The 16,530-nt window shown below is 34.8% G+C and overlaps 1 long non-coding RNA gene across 1 annotated transcript in view; it reads right to left on the reverse strand.

The window, feature by feature from the left end:
* The window catches only part of LOC138693795 (uncharacterized), a 286,495-nt gene that overhangs the window by 136,305 nt on the left and 133,660 nt on the right, over positions 1–16,530 (reverse strand). Inside the window, exon 3 of the long non-coding RNA XR_011330453.1 lies at positions 4,916–4,975. This is a non-coding gene — a long non-coding RNA (uncharacterized lncRNA). The remainder of the gene's footprint in view (positions 1–4,915; positions 4,976–16,530) is intronic.

Here is a 16,530-nt window from a genome sequence, read left to right on the forward strand (position 1 = left end):
AAATACGATATAAGAAAAGTGCACAATTATATTTATGGAGTTTTAAAGATATACTATACTGTAGTACTGGCAGTAAACCGAAACATATATTTTGAACTGGAAAGATTTATTCGCCATTAAAATTATATAATTTTTTGGTTTGCCACAAGTTTAATTAACTTATACCCAATATAAAATAATGTAACTAAATTTACCGATGTTTTAGGTACCGGTATCTATACTTCGACCTCAGAATATAAAAACCTGTTACCGATATACTTAATTGTATGTTTTATAAGAGCTGAGTTTCCTTTAAAATTTATACTCTTGTTAACAGAATTACACTAAAGTAAAAAAAGCCAAGTATAAGCATAATAAATACTAAATAACGATAAACAAACACTAGAAGAAAAATTCATTACATCAGTTTATCAAAATAACAACACACACAAAATATTACATCATACGGTACCGCACCAAAAGATTAATAGGCCTACGTAGTTAAATATGAAATATATAAACATTATATAGGAACAGCGGCGAACTTCTGCCTAAGCAAAGTAGACAGCTGTCTAGGGCTCTAACTTCGAGGGGGTCCCGGCCAGGAATATTAATAATAATAATAATAATAATAATAATAATAATAATAATAACAATAATAATAATAACAATAATAATAATAATAACAATAATAATAACAATAATAATAACAATAATAATAATAACAATAATAATAACAATAATAATAATAACAATAATAATAATAATAACAATAATAATAATCATAATAATAACAATAATAATAATAATAATAATAATAATAATAATAATAATAATAATGATAATGATAAGTGTTATTTTCTGTGGCAAACTTTCGCGTGGCAATAAATTTTGTTATAAATTGTTTAATCAACTGTTCGAAGACAGGTTTGAACCTCATAGGTGACACCAATGAGGCATCACTCATGAAGCAACCAAGCCCCGTTAATTCGCACCCTGTTTACAGTAATGAATCCTAGTGCGTTTTGCCATTGCGTTCTGTCAGCATTGCTTTTCGTCCGCTATTGCCACGACCGCAAGATGTGCAAGACCAAGTTAAAGTTCTCACTCGGTTACTGAAATATTTCAGGAAGCCCATTGTGCGGATGATGAATTATGCACGTACAGCATGCATAGGCTTCATCCACGAGGACTACTGACAGCATAGGCTAACATCTTTAATTATCTGCAGGAATGCTGGTGATTACGTGTAGTTATCTATTTATAGGTCTATTTGTTTTGCTCGTCATTCTTCAGCTTATGTTTGGTTGTTCCTATGACACGCAGTAATAAATCCTGGTGTCTTTACGATTGCGTTCTATCAGCATTGCTTTTCGTTATGACCTCAAGATGGCGGCAAGAGATCGCTCATATCTTCTGGCACTGCGGGAACTTGGTAGCATCAGTCGGGCCGGGTCGTTGCCACACCCTTGAGCGGGGTGTGAGGGCTGGCTAGTTAACCCTTTCTAACCCAAATTAAATGTACAAGCAATCCATGTTGAAACAAATAGCTGTGTTAGGACCAATTCAGTGACCAAGTTACGGAGTGGCAACATTTGAAACAAAACTATATTGATGAAAATGTATTGAAATAGAAGTTAGCCAGCAAAATTTATCTTCATATGTAACACACAAGTATATAAATGCTATAAAGTTAATTATTGCCATATGGTATCTATAGGTAAGAAAGGGTTAACGGCATCAGACGGGGTGCACTGCAGTCTGATTGTGAGTGAGCGGTGGCTAAAGACTGCTGGTGACAATGCTTTCTATTGAAGAAAGAGCCTTTTTGGTGCAATACGTTCTTCGCCAAAGGTGATAAGTTTACGGAAAATGTGAAACAGAATTTTTGTATGCCTTTTCCTAATTCAAAATCACGATTATGTACGGATTTGGTCAATAAGTTCCATGGAACCGGGTCAGACTTGGATGTACCAAGAAGTGCCAGGCCTAACAATAGAAAAACTTGATGAAATCTCGGATAGCTATAATGTTGCGGAGTCCTACAAAAACAACGCGCAAATTAGCACAAGAGGCCGGAATCTCTAAGTGGACAGCACAAAAAAGCTGCAAGAAGCGAACTTCAATAAAATTGTACCCCTATAAAATTATAGTGGTTCATGAATTAAAAGAAAGTGATTAGGAAAAGATTACCCACTGGGGTGCGGCAAGATCTGCGGTATATGGTAATAATAATCTTTAACAATCAATGAACATAAGCCGAATATAATGAATTATGTGCAGTCGATTACGCAAGGAAAATTAGTAAGTGTTTGCAAATTAGTGTAAGAGAGTCGAACTGTGCCTTCAAGAACGAGGAAGATACTTCCAGCATCTGTTATGATTGTGGTGAGTGTACAGTTTACGTTTTCTCACATAACAGCAGTTGAGTACATTCCGCGGTCTGCAGTGTGGAGGGACTTCCTGTATTAACCACGAGAAATTGTATTTTACTCCTGAAGCCGTTATATTTTCGGTTAATAGTCTACACCGAAATAATAAGAAGCACGATTTTATTAACATTCAAACGTTATATAGGGTGCCGTCGTTCATTTGATGTATTTGGATAATTCATTCGTTAATTTCATAAGGTATTTAGATCATTAAAGTTGCTCAAAGTGTATTTTTAAATTTCATTGTAATGATTTCTTCGCATAAGAAAGCAGCACAATCCTACTGCAGTCAGATGAACCTCGTCAGCTTCCTTGCGTGCAAACATGGATTATTTTAGGTGGATCTTCCTCATCCATTACCACAGGTTTCAACGCACTGCAGTGCCGGATTTTTAATATGTGATCTTAAATTAGTTATCTTAGTCACTTATAACTGACGTGTCTTAGATTAGAAGTTTACATTTGGTCTTGGCTGGGCTAGTTTCTTCAAAGTATTCCCAGATCCATGATCGTTTTCTTGGTTTCATATGTGAAGTACTAGTTCATTAAAATTTATGAAATGGATGAAAATAACCACATACAACTCAAAAAATATTCATGCAGTTCTTTTCAAAAACTAAATTATGTTTATGGTAAAATTATTATGATTATGCCTTTAAATTTATCACAATTAAAATATATCTCCAAATAATACTTCTCCCTTGAAATATTTATAGTAAAATGTTAATAAAGGAATAAGTTGGGTTCGCTTTGGTTAAGTACGCCGTCCAGTTCGACAACAGGACTAAGCAAGAGAGCCTTGTAACGAACACACAGTTGCTTATGAACTGCGGAAATCTCTTGGAGCAGGGATATCGAACAGCGCTCTCATTAGTACTGTTTGCTACCTGAGCTGAACGAAGTCAGCCTGCCCTGCTGTAGCAGCGGCTGGAACGGATATCAACGACGTTTCAATAGTGTGTGGATAGATAAGTATTTATTTATCTGAAAGGACGGAAGGCACATTGCTCTATATATAGAAAGGAACCTGGATGGTATAAGCCATCATAATATTAATTCAACAAATGCCGAAGCTTATGGACCAGAGAAATTAACCGGCTCCGTTCGTGAAAAGGCTGTAGAGGAATTAAATCGAAATTAAATTCAGAAAACCGTCCATCATCATCGGGTGTTAGTAGAACAAACATTGTTCGTGCTAACCACAAAATTTGTGAAAAATTGCAACGGCTTCAAAGCCATTTACTGAAGGAGAACTTGTGAAAGACTGTCGCGAACTGTTGCAAAAGAAATGTGTCCGGAAACCGTTAAAGCTTTTAAATCTGTAAGTTTGTCCCACAATATTGTTACAGAGCGCATGCGAGAAATGGGATGTGGATGGTAGATGGGAGATAACTTGGAGGGACAATTTATAGCAAAAATAAAAACTGTTACTTGTTGCTCACTAGGTCTGATGAACGGATCGCAAAGGTACGACGAAGCTTGTTATATTCATAAGGAGTATCTATTCAGATTTCAATGTTAAAGAAGATCTTGTCGATGTCGTTTCACTAAAGGATCGAATCTGAGGAAACGATATTTTTTAATCTGTACCAAACTATTAGTATTACCACTGCCAAGTCAGACGGCTTAGTCTGGTAATGCTGGAAAAGTTCTTCCATCTTCGCAGTGAAATGAAGACAGTCTCAGAAACTCACAATTAACCAATTCCAGAACTGTCAAGTGAGGAATGAATTTGTGATTTGGCAGTTTTAACGGATTTGACTTCGTATCTCAATTTCCTGAATATAAATTTACAAGGTAAGGACAGACTCATAATTAACGTGATACATGATCTCAAGGTTTTCATGGACAAGCTTAAAATGTGGATTAACCAAATTTATAAGGAGGAATTGCATCATTTTGCATGTTTACAAAAAGGGTTTTTTCTATCACTAACGAACAACATTCATGAAATGAGCCACTAGATAAAACATTATTATTATTATTATTATTATTATTATTATTATTATTATTATTATTATTATTATTATTATTATTATTATTATTATGCATCCTTCTGTAGGCCTACATTCTTTGTTCATCAGACTTCATCAAGTGCAAATCTAAAATGAGCTCCTAATCAATTAGTAAGATGCATAAAAGTTACCAGCCGCCGCACTAGTGGTTTCGCTTTTGTTTACGACCATTCGCCCGGTCTGCCTGCTATCTGTGTTCAACCTTTGCACGGTAAGAGAGGAATGAAGCCTCAGTTCACAGCTCGAGAGCGCTGTTCGACATCCCTGTCTCCGAGGAAAAACGATGCAGGTGAATTCCCAGTCCCCATACCTGTAAGCAACTTGAATTAATAATAATAATAATAATAATAATAATAATAATAATAACAATAATAATAATAATAATTCTTTATTTATACTGGCTGAGTTAAGGCCAGATCATAAAGTATATAAGCAGTTAGCATTTAACAAAAACTTAACCTAACCTATGTGCATTGAAGAATTACTCACCCGCTCCCATTTACTCAGATTACTGGTTCGGCTGCTGTGCAACCTCGTGGAGGATGATTCCTATAAAAAGAAAATAAAAATGTCATAATTTACGCTTTAAAAATATGACTGTACTAAATATTCCACTGCTTTTTACTATTCTTCATAGCATATATTAAGGTGTAGTGAACTTTTCAGTATAACTCCATTCCTCACAGTGTCAGCCCCTCACTCGATTGACGTATTCTGGTAAAATGCTGGCAGAAAGGTTATTAATAATTTCAAATCTCCAACATGTTCCAAACAGAAAAATTCTGATAAAGACAATCTAGATATTATAACTAGCCTGTATGTACAGTGTCCCTGGAAAAGAATGAGACGATTGAATATTCCTAAGTCTCAGATGTAAAACACAGCGCATGATCGGAGACCAGAGCACTGATACACAAGATAACGAATATTGAGTTACTTAGATTCAAGCTATAGGTTTGTTACTAGCATCGTTCCGAAATTCACTTCAAAAACTGCAAAAAAATATGATAATATTACGTAAATGAAAGATAAATATATACATAAATCGTGTAGTTAAATCGACAATAGACTTTCATGACTAGATCGACACTCCGCACAGAAAGGAAAGCTTTCGTGTCGTTTCAATAGCTCACACGCTAAGACTTCTGCGTGTTGTGTAGAAGAGTGCGAGTTCGAATCTTAGTCTACATCAACGATTTGTTTTATCTAAATAACGTTGAAATAGCTATGTAACGTTGAAATAGAGTTTTACAAAGTCCTCAGATTAAGTCTTAATGATCACAGACAATACAAAATTACAAGTAATAATATTATAAACGTTGATCTAATGAATGCATTTATACACACACATACAATGTAAATACATATATATTAAAAACTAATAATTAAAATGGAATTAAATAATATTCCTAAGCCACACAGACAAACGTTTACAAAGGTTTAGAGTCCTTAGGCTATGCCATTTGTTGAGTAATTATTACAATATTTTATTAGTAGCTTTCGCATATGTGTAAGAAATGCACTCGCACAAAACAGTTTTTGTTAAAAGTGTGGCTTTGGATTATTTCATTCTCACCCCTTCAGTTGATTTTAACTATTTTATCTACGTGTTTGCAATGGTGTTTAGTTTAATGTGCATTCAATTTTATTCATGTTATGATTGAATGAAAAGCACTGTTGCAGTTATTGACTAATTACATATATTAATATTAATTATTAAATGCATCTGTTAAGTAACTAATTGCAGTATCTTTTGCAAAATCTTTAATGTTTAAGTTTCCAATAATATTCTGTACTATATACCATAAGACGTTAAAAGAAATTGCAATAGATTAAGTTAAAGTACTTTAAAAACACTGGTTTTAATGAAAAAATATTTTCTTTCTTAGGATATCTTCAAGTTTAACTTTAATAATATTCCGAATAGCTTTAATTGCATTATCTGAATTTTGTACTTTTCTATTCAAATGTATTCTATTTCCCTCTTTCTTAAATTTTGATAAATTACACTGTACTTCTTGTAGTATTTAAGAATATGAGGATCATTACATTGCAACTCATTACATATAGATTCTTCTTTTTAATACGTGAGATTTTTAAGTCCCAGTGTTATCTACAGGTTTTTACTTTTGAATTTTTTCACAACATTGAGTGGAGAACATCCACTGAAGTGATTCTGAAATTAAGTGAAAAATACAATACATTTACTCTTAATATCAGTAGTACCAGTAACATATACGTTTTTCCAAGATTCATTTTGTAGACATAAATTTAAATAATCACTAGATACAGCATTTACGACCCTTTTTTAGTTTTTAAATTAATATTTTGAAATTGTTCACTGACATAGGAAACAGGATTTGTTTATCATGTTCAGACAAGCCAATGATTATAGTTTCTGTCGAATAGGAATTCAGTCTAATTCTGTGTACAAAACTTTTATCAATGGCTGTGCTACTTCAGCTTGTATGGTAGTGAGACAATTACTCTACGGCTAAGGTTTCCAGTTTCAAGGAGTGAATTTAATTTACTTTTACGGAAAAGTTCCGACAGATAATCTATGTTTATGTCACTACAGATCACAAATTCCATATGAGATTTCTAAAGTCTTTTCTTTACAAATTCAATGTTGGCTATAAATATTAATAAATAACTTAAGAAATATGAATGATTGTAGGTAGAAGTCTGATTTACATTATAAAAAGCAAGAAGTTACATTCCTCGGCAAGACTCGAACTTTCGATGTTCGGTTTTGTAGTCGAACTCATAAGCACGGTCCTATTCAATGCTTATGTTAATAACATACAATTTAGCTGTAGCAATGTGGTGTCATAACTTGGGGTATGTTTACTTAATGTAATTATATTTAATTTGATTAGTTTCGCAACCACTGGACTTCCTGTTATATCCTGTTATTTAAATATTTAATTTAGGATTGATTTATTAACTCTTACTGTGCAAGATACGCTTTATTTCAGTAATTCTATATGGCGTTAAATAGTCATTGTCTACACTAAAGTATTATCGTCATCCCTCATTTCTCATCGTAATGGCGAACCGACGTGATATGAGACATCGAGTTATAGCTCTAGTTGAGGCTGGATATGGGGTTACATCGGCTGGCCGTTTGGTCTGTGTTCTTGGAAGTACAGCCGCGAGGTGGGTTCATAGTTACCAAAATTTAGGGGAGGTCGAAAATCGCCCTATTCCTGGGCGTCCGCGGATTTCTTCATTGGAAGAGAATGCTCTCTTATTCGAGACAGTTCGACAGGACCCCATTCGGACTGCTAACGAAATCAGAGCAGCATCTAACTTTCCCGGCTCTTCACAGACTGTGATCAGCAGGTTGAGGAACCGCGGTATTAGGAGCCGGAGGACTGCGCAAATGGAAATATTGGGGGAAGCGCAAGCTGTCGACCATCTTGCCTTCGCTACCAATCGAGTGGATTTCGATTGGAGAAATGTAATTTTCTCCGACGAAACAACCATCTCGAGTGATTACGAAGGTCCTGTCCATGTCTATCGTGAGGATGGTCTCCGACATGATCAGCGCTATGTGTACCGACGTGAAAGATCGGGGCGCTTTAGCATATCGTGTTGGGGGTGGATGTCTTACGATGGACCTGGCGTTATAGAACGCATCGATGGCTGGTTTAATGCGGGAACTTACGAGCACATTCTGGAAAATATATTCCTTCCTTCCGCCCGAGAACGTTTTCCCGAAGAAACATTGCTGTTCCAGCAGGATGACCGTCCCGAGCACTATCCGCAAGCATTCAAAGATGGTTTCAAAGGAGACCCGAGATCGAAATCATTAATTGGCCTCCGAAGTCACCTGATTTGAATGTCATCGAACATTTATGGGCGGAATTGAAAAAGAGGAGGATAGCCACCTATGCCCACCGACGCCCTCGAAATCGAGACGAATTGTGGGATCAAGTTGTTGACACCTGGGAAGATCTCGCCGGGGATCAGAACTTATTCCACAATCTCGTGGCATCCATGCCGGATCGACTTTGAGCTGTAATAGAAGCTGATGGCATATGGACAAGATTTTAAGTTATCAGGTCTCTTTTTGTTTCTTATGATTTTTGTTTTAGGAAGAATACTTTTAACTTCCAAGTAAGATTTATTTCTTTTTGACGAGGTTCAGCCCATTTGTAAGACCCAGAAATTGGGCATAAATTATTCCATATTTTTTGACAAATTAGACAGTCGAGGAACTCTGAAGAAATTAATTACACCTCAATAAAAAAAAAGGTTTACCTGGGATCGAACACGAGACATTTCGGGTTTCGGTTAAGCAGTGGAACTGACACGCTACTATATGAGATTCAAATTTATATTTGGGAAATTGTTTAACTGCATTTTACTGCAGACACCTTTGTTGTGTAGGCCATGACTTAAGCAAGGCTAGGAGAACACGATCGGTAGAGAATGTCATAATCTATACTAATAATAAATCTGTAGCCAAACTTTTCTGGTAATTTTCGATTTTCCAAAAATAATTGGTGTTAACATGTATAATTAACCATCCTGAACCCGAAAATCGCTTTTTTTTTTTTTTTTTTTTAATTTTTGTTTGTATGTCTGCCTGTCTGTCTGGATGTTTGTTGCCTTTTCACACGATAAGGGCTGAGCGGATCTCGATGGAAACTGAAATATAAATTAAGTTCGTTGTAACTTAAATTTTAGACTATGTGGCATTCAAAATACTTTATTTAAAGGAGCCTGAATTAAATAAATCGAAATATCTAGCTTATTATTGCTTTTTGTGAAAAATGTTATATAACAAAATTTTCTTTAAAACTGATTTCCGATCAGTTTTATTCTATGCAAAATTTTGATAGGGCTGATATTTAAGGATATACAAGACTTTTAAAACAATACAATACATTTTCACCGCCGCCTCAGATTATAGCGTTGTTGTTCCTGCAATAACTCCTATGTGCAAATATAAAACTTTTGGGTAGGAAGAAAAAACACATTTATTCATTCCATGGCAATGGTACATAGAAGATCGTGAACTCTTACATTTTCGAAAGAAAGAAATATAATTACATATCACTATATATGTTGTATCACTATTTAAATTATTTGAAGGGTTCAGAACCATAGTGGGCCAAGCGCCATTTACTGAAGACGTAGAAAACAACGGTCAAAATTAAGTTATTACCATAATTCAATGGAAACATATAGCAAGTAATATAAAGTATACACATTAATTAATTTCAAAATTAAAGCCTAATGACGTAGTTTAGAAAACCGCTGTAAAATTTATCTTTCCCCTGAAAATCCCCCTAAAATATTTATCTCCACAAACCTACCTCTGGAAAACCCAAGTTGGCAACACTGGCGCTATCTGTCTAGGTCTGGTTGGAGGTTTCGTACGTGCTATAGTCACGTCGCTGTTATTTCCGGCGTGGCTCCGCCTCTTTGCTTACGTCCTAGTAAGAGTACTTTCTATAAAGAGTAGGTACATATAATCGTTCGCCATTTTAGTTCTTTCATTGCTAGTTGCGGTTAGCAGACGACGCTATTTTCCGCACCGTTAAACATTATCACGTCGTAGCACCTATGATAATCGCATTGTAAATTTTAGGTTTCATAGAAGGAAAGCATAGAAAAAATTCGAAATCAAAATGGTTTTTGGGAAGGGAGAAAAAATTACTAACTTCGAAGTGTCATGTTCAAAATAGACAGTGACACCTTCAAAAGTTTTCTATTTTTAACTTTAGATGGGAGTCAAAGCGAGAGAAATGTTTAGAAAGAATTACTTTTAAAAGTTATTCCTATTCTAAATCTGTACCGTACTAGTTTCCCAGTTACTGGGAGTAACATATGCGCAGAGTGACAACTTAGGTCTGTTAGAACTGTGGATTCTCATAGAAAGGCCGGCCGGCCCTTCGGCCGTCACCCCAGCCCCGAGCTTTGTGGGACTCGCTGCCGGAAAAAAATTCAATCTGTCGATTACGTTCTTCTTATAATGTTTAATGTGAGAAACTTAAAAATAAATAGCTAAGTGAATGTTGAGATAGCTTTTGTGTACCTAACGAAATCAATTGTTGACTATAACGTTAATGTATGTGGATCAAATGTTGCACTGTTTGTTGAAGGTTTAATTACCGGAGTATCCAGCTGCATGGCTCTAAGTCGATTGTTACCCTTTAATCTATTATTATTATTATTTTTATTATTATTATTATTATTATTATTATTATTATTATTATTATTATTATTTTAAACAAATACACCTAAAAGAGCGCGGAATTAAAATTTGTACCGTTGTAAATTCTCGTCTGCTTACTTCAAACGGCAAGGAAAGAACGAAAATGGCGGACGATTATACCCAGTATCTATAGAGCCTTAGGAAGTCCATGACGAAATCAACAGCGAATGACAAGACGCACATGTTTAAATGTAGCCGACTTGCAACGTGATTGGCTGCCGGAAATAAGAGCGACGGGACTATAGTACCCCAGATCACATGTAGATTGCTCATTCCTATGTTAAAATCGGGCGACGCTGATATAACTTCTCTAGTTGCGAGCGTCGTTAAATAAAACATAACATTTTAAAATCGGTAGCTCTTTGAAGAGAACAAACGCCTTGATTGCCACCTGTCCGCCGTACACGAACACGAGATGACAGCACAGTCGCTAATGCAATTCAAATGGGAGTTATGACGTGACTCCTTATGTAACAACTAGATGGCAGCATAGTAAACCTGACAAAAGTTGTTACCGTCAAAACCTATAACGTCGAGCAACCTGGGTATATATGATCTAGGCTAGTACTGAAACTGGGACAATGCCAAGTCAAAAACGAAATTTAATTGGAACAAACTTTTAAATATACATTATTAAACTGCTTCCGCAAGAAAACCTTACAAACAGAAATAAGTGTATATTTAATTGGAACTGTGGCGGAAAATTTTATGAATACCTACGTGATGTCTCAATCAAAAGCTAATAATATTAATATTGCGGGAAAATCTTAATGCTTTTAGCGAAGTTCATAAAAAGCTCTAAATTAAAAACAAATTGTAATAGTAATATGCGTTACAAGAGCAGTATGTTGATGTTTTCATGTTCGAGGAAAAGATTGAAAAAGCGATACGTAGTTGAGCTTTTTTAATTTCCGAGAACATGAAAACAAACATACCGCTCGTGTATCGTACATTATTTTGTGCGAAGATCGTTTATTACATACCTGAAAGAGGAATTTCTAATAAGTTGCAATGAAATCTCCATCTTGGTTTCTGTTCAATGACGGCAACTTTTAAAAACAAAAATATCTATCTTCAAATTGTTGCTATAAAATGTTTGCTGTGTTTACTATATTCCAGCAGGCCGTGATATACGCCTGTCTTTTTTTTTTCCCCAGTCTAAAAATGCGAACTTAAAACAAACGGTAAGGTTATGTAATGATTTATTTTTCATCTTAATATTTTAACAATATTATTTATATAACATATTGTAGTAATAACATCGGCATCTGGAATGTTGTGGATTTTTTCACGGCTTCCTTAATGTTACTTGCATTACAAATGCAGTAACTTTTGTGGTGTTGTAGAGTTTACTTAATTTTTGCAAATATTTAAAAACAATAATTAACAGTGCAATTTAGGTGAAATTGAAGTGGTAAGTTTCCAATTTATAATTATTACTATGTTAAACGTCTCTAAAAATAATATGTTAAAAGCCGAAAGCAGTAAAATGAATATGGCGCTTAAGCGGTAAGAAGAGGGAAATTGTTATGTGTGTTACGTTGGGAATACTGAATGTGGTATTTCACACTTACCGCGTATTGGTTCTGTGCGGAAAACAAGCAAATACGCACGATCTTGCACAAATATATGTGCGACCGTCGCAGCAAAGCGCATGCCGGACATCTGCACAGCATTGTTGCAGAGCACCGTGGTTCACGCACTGGCTTTGAATATACTTCATCTTCATTTCAGTTATTAGTACAGCTGAATTAAATTTTTTGAAGATCATGAATGGTGTCAGTAATACGAGGCTTTGTGTAGGGTTCAAATAATGAAATTTCAAAGAATAAAGTATCGAGTTTCCTTAAAACGATCAGAAATGTAGTTACCGAAGCCTTCTGTACATGGGAGATTTTGACGTCACAATATCATGCTTTTTGAGACCTCGATAATAATGGTTTAATCGTCTTTCAACTGTCACGTATATTTTTCGTGTTTCAATATAGGTACGTATGTTATTTTATCTGGCGTTACTAAAAAGTAATAGTGTTGTTACGTTGTGAATTTAGTTCTTCTTTGTAATTCTATGATCAGTTCTATTCAGACTTTCAAGAACAGACGAGTCAGATGTACACAATGTTAAACTCCGAAAACATAAAGTACCCGTAGTCAATGAGCTACTAAGTGTAATTTCTGGGTCGCACAATAACAACATTTATTTCTTAGGCTCCCCAGGAGGATGTGGTAACACTTTTGTGTATTCGTATATTCTGAGTCTGATAAGAAGTGGCTTTAGCTGCTTCATGGACTGGCATTGTTATTACCTGATGGTAAAACCGTTCACAAAAGTTTCCTGTTTCCTTATATCAATGTCCTCTATAGAAGCTAACAGTTCAGTGGTTGATATTTCACGTAAAGCTACTGTTATTATCATAGATGAAGCATCTATGATTCCTGCTCTTGCTGTCGATGGAGCTGTCTTCAGACAAGTTTTACCTGTGGTACCAAGAGTTGGTAAAGTTAGAACAATTTAGTCTTCAATACCGCAATAGAAGATGTGGCCAAAAACAAATATAATACATTTAACAAATTAACGTGTGAACAGAACAGCTATCAGAGAATGAATAATTTGCATCATGGTTCTTGAATAATTTCAAGGAAAAATTGTTCCGGGGCCGGTATCGATCCCGGGACCCTTCGCTTTACAGGGAGCTATTAGCTGAAAGCCAGATTTGCATAATACATTCGTTACTGTGATACGTTAACAGAAAGCCACAATTTAAGTCACACAGTATTTGTGTGTACTCACGGTTGAGTTCTGACGTCTTGTCAGCTCATTTGAGTTGTGTGGATATAAAAGGAAAAATTGTAACGGTATCGTGTATGGTTCCTGGGGTAGCTCAGTCGGTAGAGCGTTAGCGCGCTAAGCGAAGGGTCCTGGGATCGATACCCGGCCCCGGAACAATTTTTCCTTGAAATTATTCAAACCTGCTTTACAGGGGCTACTACCTGCAAGCCAGATTTGCATGGCTCTTGAAGTTGGGTAATAATGAAATTTCAAGCGAATTAGGAAATAACTTGCTAAGAATTCCTGACACTTTTATAAGCAATGATTCTCATATGGAAGATGTTTTTGTTACTGCCATAGAAAACAACAATTTTCCACTTAAGCAATTGTGTACGATGATTATATAAAAATTAACGAAGAAGTTCTGCAGCTGACAGACTAACTGGCGATTCCAAGGAATACTATAGCATTGATACTTTACAAATTGACGACAATACTTCGATAAAATATATGCTAATAGAGTATTTAAATTCTATTACACCGACTGGCATACCTCATTTACTGCGCTTAAAAAATGATGCAACTGTCATTCGTATCCGAAAAGTGAATATGGGTTTTGGACTGGTTAATGGTGTTAGAATGGAATGCTTGACAATCTGTTTAAACTAGAAATACTAACAGGGACAGCTAGAGGTCAGATAAATTTTGTACCCAGAACTGATTATTTTAATGACAACTGACACTAACTTTCCCTTCTCATTTAAACGGCAACAATTTCCTGTACATCTTGCCTTTGCAATGAGTATAAGTAAAGCACAAGGGCAAACATTTCATGAATTGGAAATTTATTTGTCTAGATGCGTCTTCAGTCGTGGACAGTTAGCTATATGTTGCCTTCAGCAGAGTGAAAGCAGCAAAGGATGTGAAATTAAAAATAGTTATAACATCACAACAGGGGCAGTTTGCCGAAAATGATGACTGTTATACTAAAAATATGGTTTATGCTGAAGTATTAAGACTCTACCATTAGCATCAGTAGCAGTTTTGCTACAACGCCATCCTATCTGCATCCTAAGAATAACTCGGAGAAGCTAGAGACTGTTGTAACTTCGCATACAAGAGAGCCTACATGTGTTACTTATTTATTACCATTATTATGATAATCATCATAACTAGCAGCATTTTATTGTAGTTTTCAGTGTCTATCAAGCAGGAGTTGCTGCTACATGCCACTGGTATTATTTTATTTGAAAAGGCAAAATGCGTCACAACTGCTGACAAAAAATACAGCCTTAATTATGGACTACACGTTTATATCTATATTTAAAAAATACAGCCTTAATTATGGACTACACGTTTATATCTATATTTAAAAAATACAGCCTTAATTATGGACTACACGTTTATATCTATATTAAAAAATTATAACGTATAAATCCAAATTAGTAATGCGAGATAATTGTAATGCGTAATTTAAATTAGTATTAATATATTATATTTAACATGCTGTATATTTTAAATAAGAATTTGTAGTACCGGTAGGTACTTCAATTCCATTCATTTGATTCTCAGTTTACTCATTTTGTTATCAAGTTAACCTACAAAACTTTCATTCTGATTTTGTACTAATGTTAAATTTTTACTAAATACAATACTTGAGTTATTTTCATTTTAAGTAGGCCTATAATATTATATTTGTTTCTTGGTAATATAATTTATTACGTAGGTCTAAGCTAGTCTATGCTTAGTTGTACACCATGAACATGAGTTTTACTCATACGGGAATAAAATTGATATTAAATAGAACATATTGTTTCCCATATTTTTTTTTATCTAAATGTTGTTTCGTTTATAATAACATTTTCAAACAATTCTATTTCTGTGACATAATATTTTGTAATTACAGTATTCATGTCGCTATTTTCCATATCTGTAATTTTGTACATCATTTATGTCGCTTCTTTTCCATGTATTTTAATTTATGTACACTCTTAGACAAAAAAAAATTACCGGACTCTTGAAGCGTAAATTTGTCTAAGTTCCGTTCGGCTGTGCGCCTGATACACAAGACTAAAATCAGAGTAGTAAGGACGAAACCAGCGAGATCCAAGAACATACTCTTATATCGGCAAACAGCGGTGTGAACTGTGTATGTGTCATAGCGCCGTGGTAAAACTCTGACTTCACACGCAGAAAACCCGGGCTCGTATCCGCCTTCGTATAAGTATATATATTTGATTCGTTTTATTTTTTCTCTAGCTAGAAACAAATGATACATTTATTAACGTGCACAGGAGTTTGGATTAGTTAAAAAATTAAACAAAAACTTTCAGTAATATCGGAGACTTCTTTCTAATTACTCTTGAATTAAAATAGATGTTCAGTTCTTGGATCTTCTCCCTTCTCCATAAGGAGTTGGTATTGATCAGTAATAATAATAATAATAATAATCATCATCATCATCATAATGTTAATAGTATTGCAAAAACGAGATGAATAATGTTAAAGACAAACCAATGCGTTCCAGATATTGGCTGCACTCGTAAATACATATCTGCTTTGTAACAGCTCCATGGTAACAGTCTAGCTTCTTGTGTAGGCGATTCAAGGTCGTGTACCCCGTAGGATGCAGGCGGTTATAGATGCGGAGGGATTACATACCCGGTATTGAATTTTTTGTCTATTTTGATTTTTCTTTATTGGTCTCCGAGATGTATTTCTTTATTTTGTTTAATACAAAGAAAAGGATTATGTTTGTTTATTCCTATCCGAGAAGGATTTTTTTACTTAAGGTTTATTATTGTTTATTTCTATCCGAGAAGATTTCGTTTAGTCTCTTTAAATACAAGACACAAGGGAAAGGATTGCTACTATGTATCTAACTTCCCCTTTGTATATATTAACTTTCTGTTAAATATTTCACAATACTGGTTATTATCAGTATACAAGAAGTAAAAAATGAGAATGAAAAAACAATGTATATACTGAGATTCGAACTCAAAACCTTTCGAATACATGACCACAATGCTACCGACTGCGCTATGCGAGAGAGACGATGACTCTTTAAGAAGCATGTTATATAATCATCATATAGTGGTGGCAGTG

Source organism: Periplaneta americana, unplaced genomic scaffold (assembly GCF_040183065.1).
Source record: "Periplaneta americana isolate PAMFEO1 unplaced genomic scaffold, P.americana_PAMFEO1_priV1 scaffold_21, whole genome shotgun sequence".
NCBI lineage: Eukaryota > Metazoa > Arthropoda > Insecta > Blattodea > Blattidae > Periplaneta > Periplaneta americana.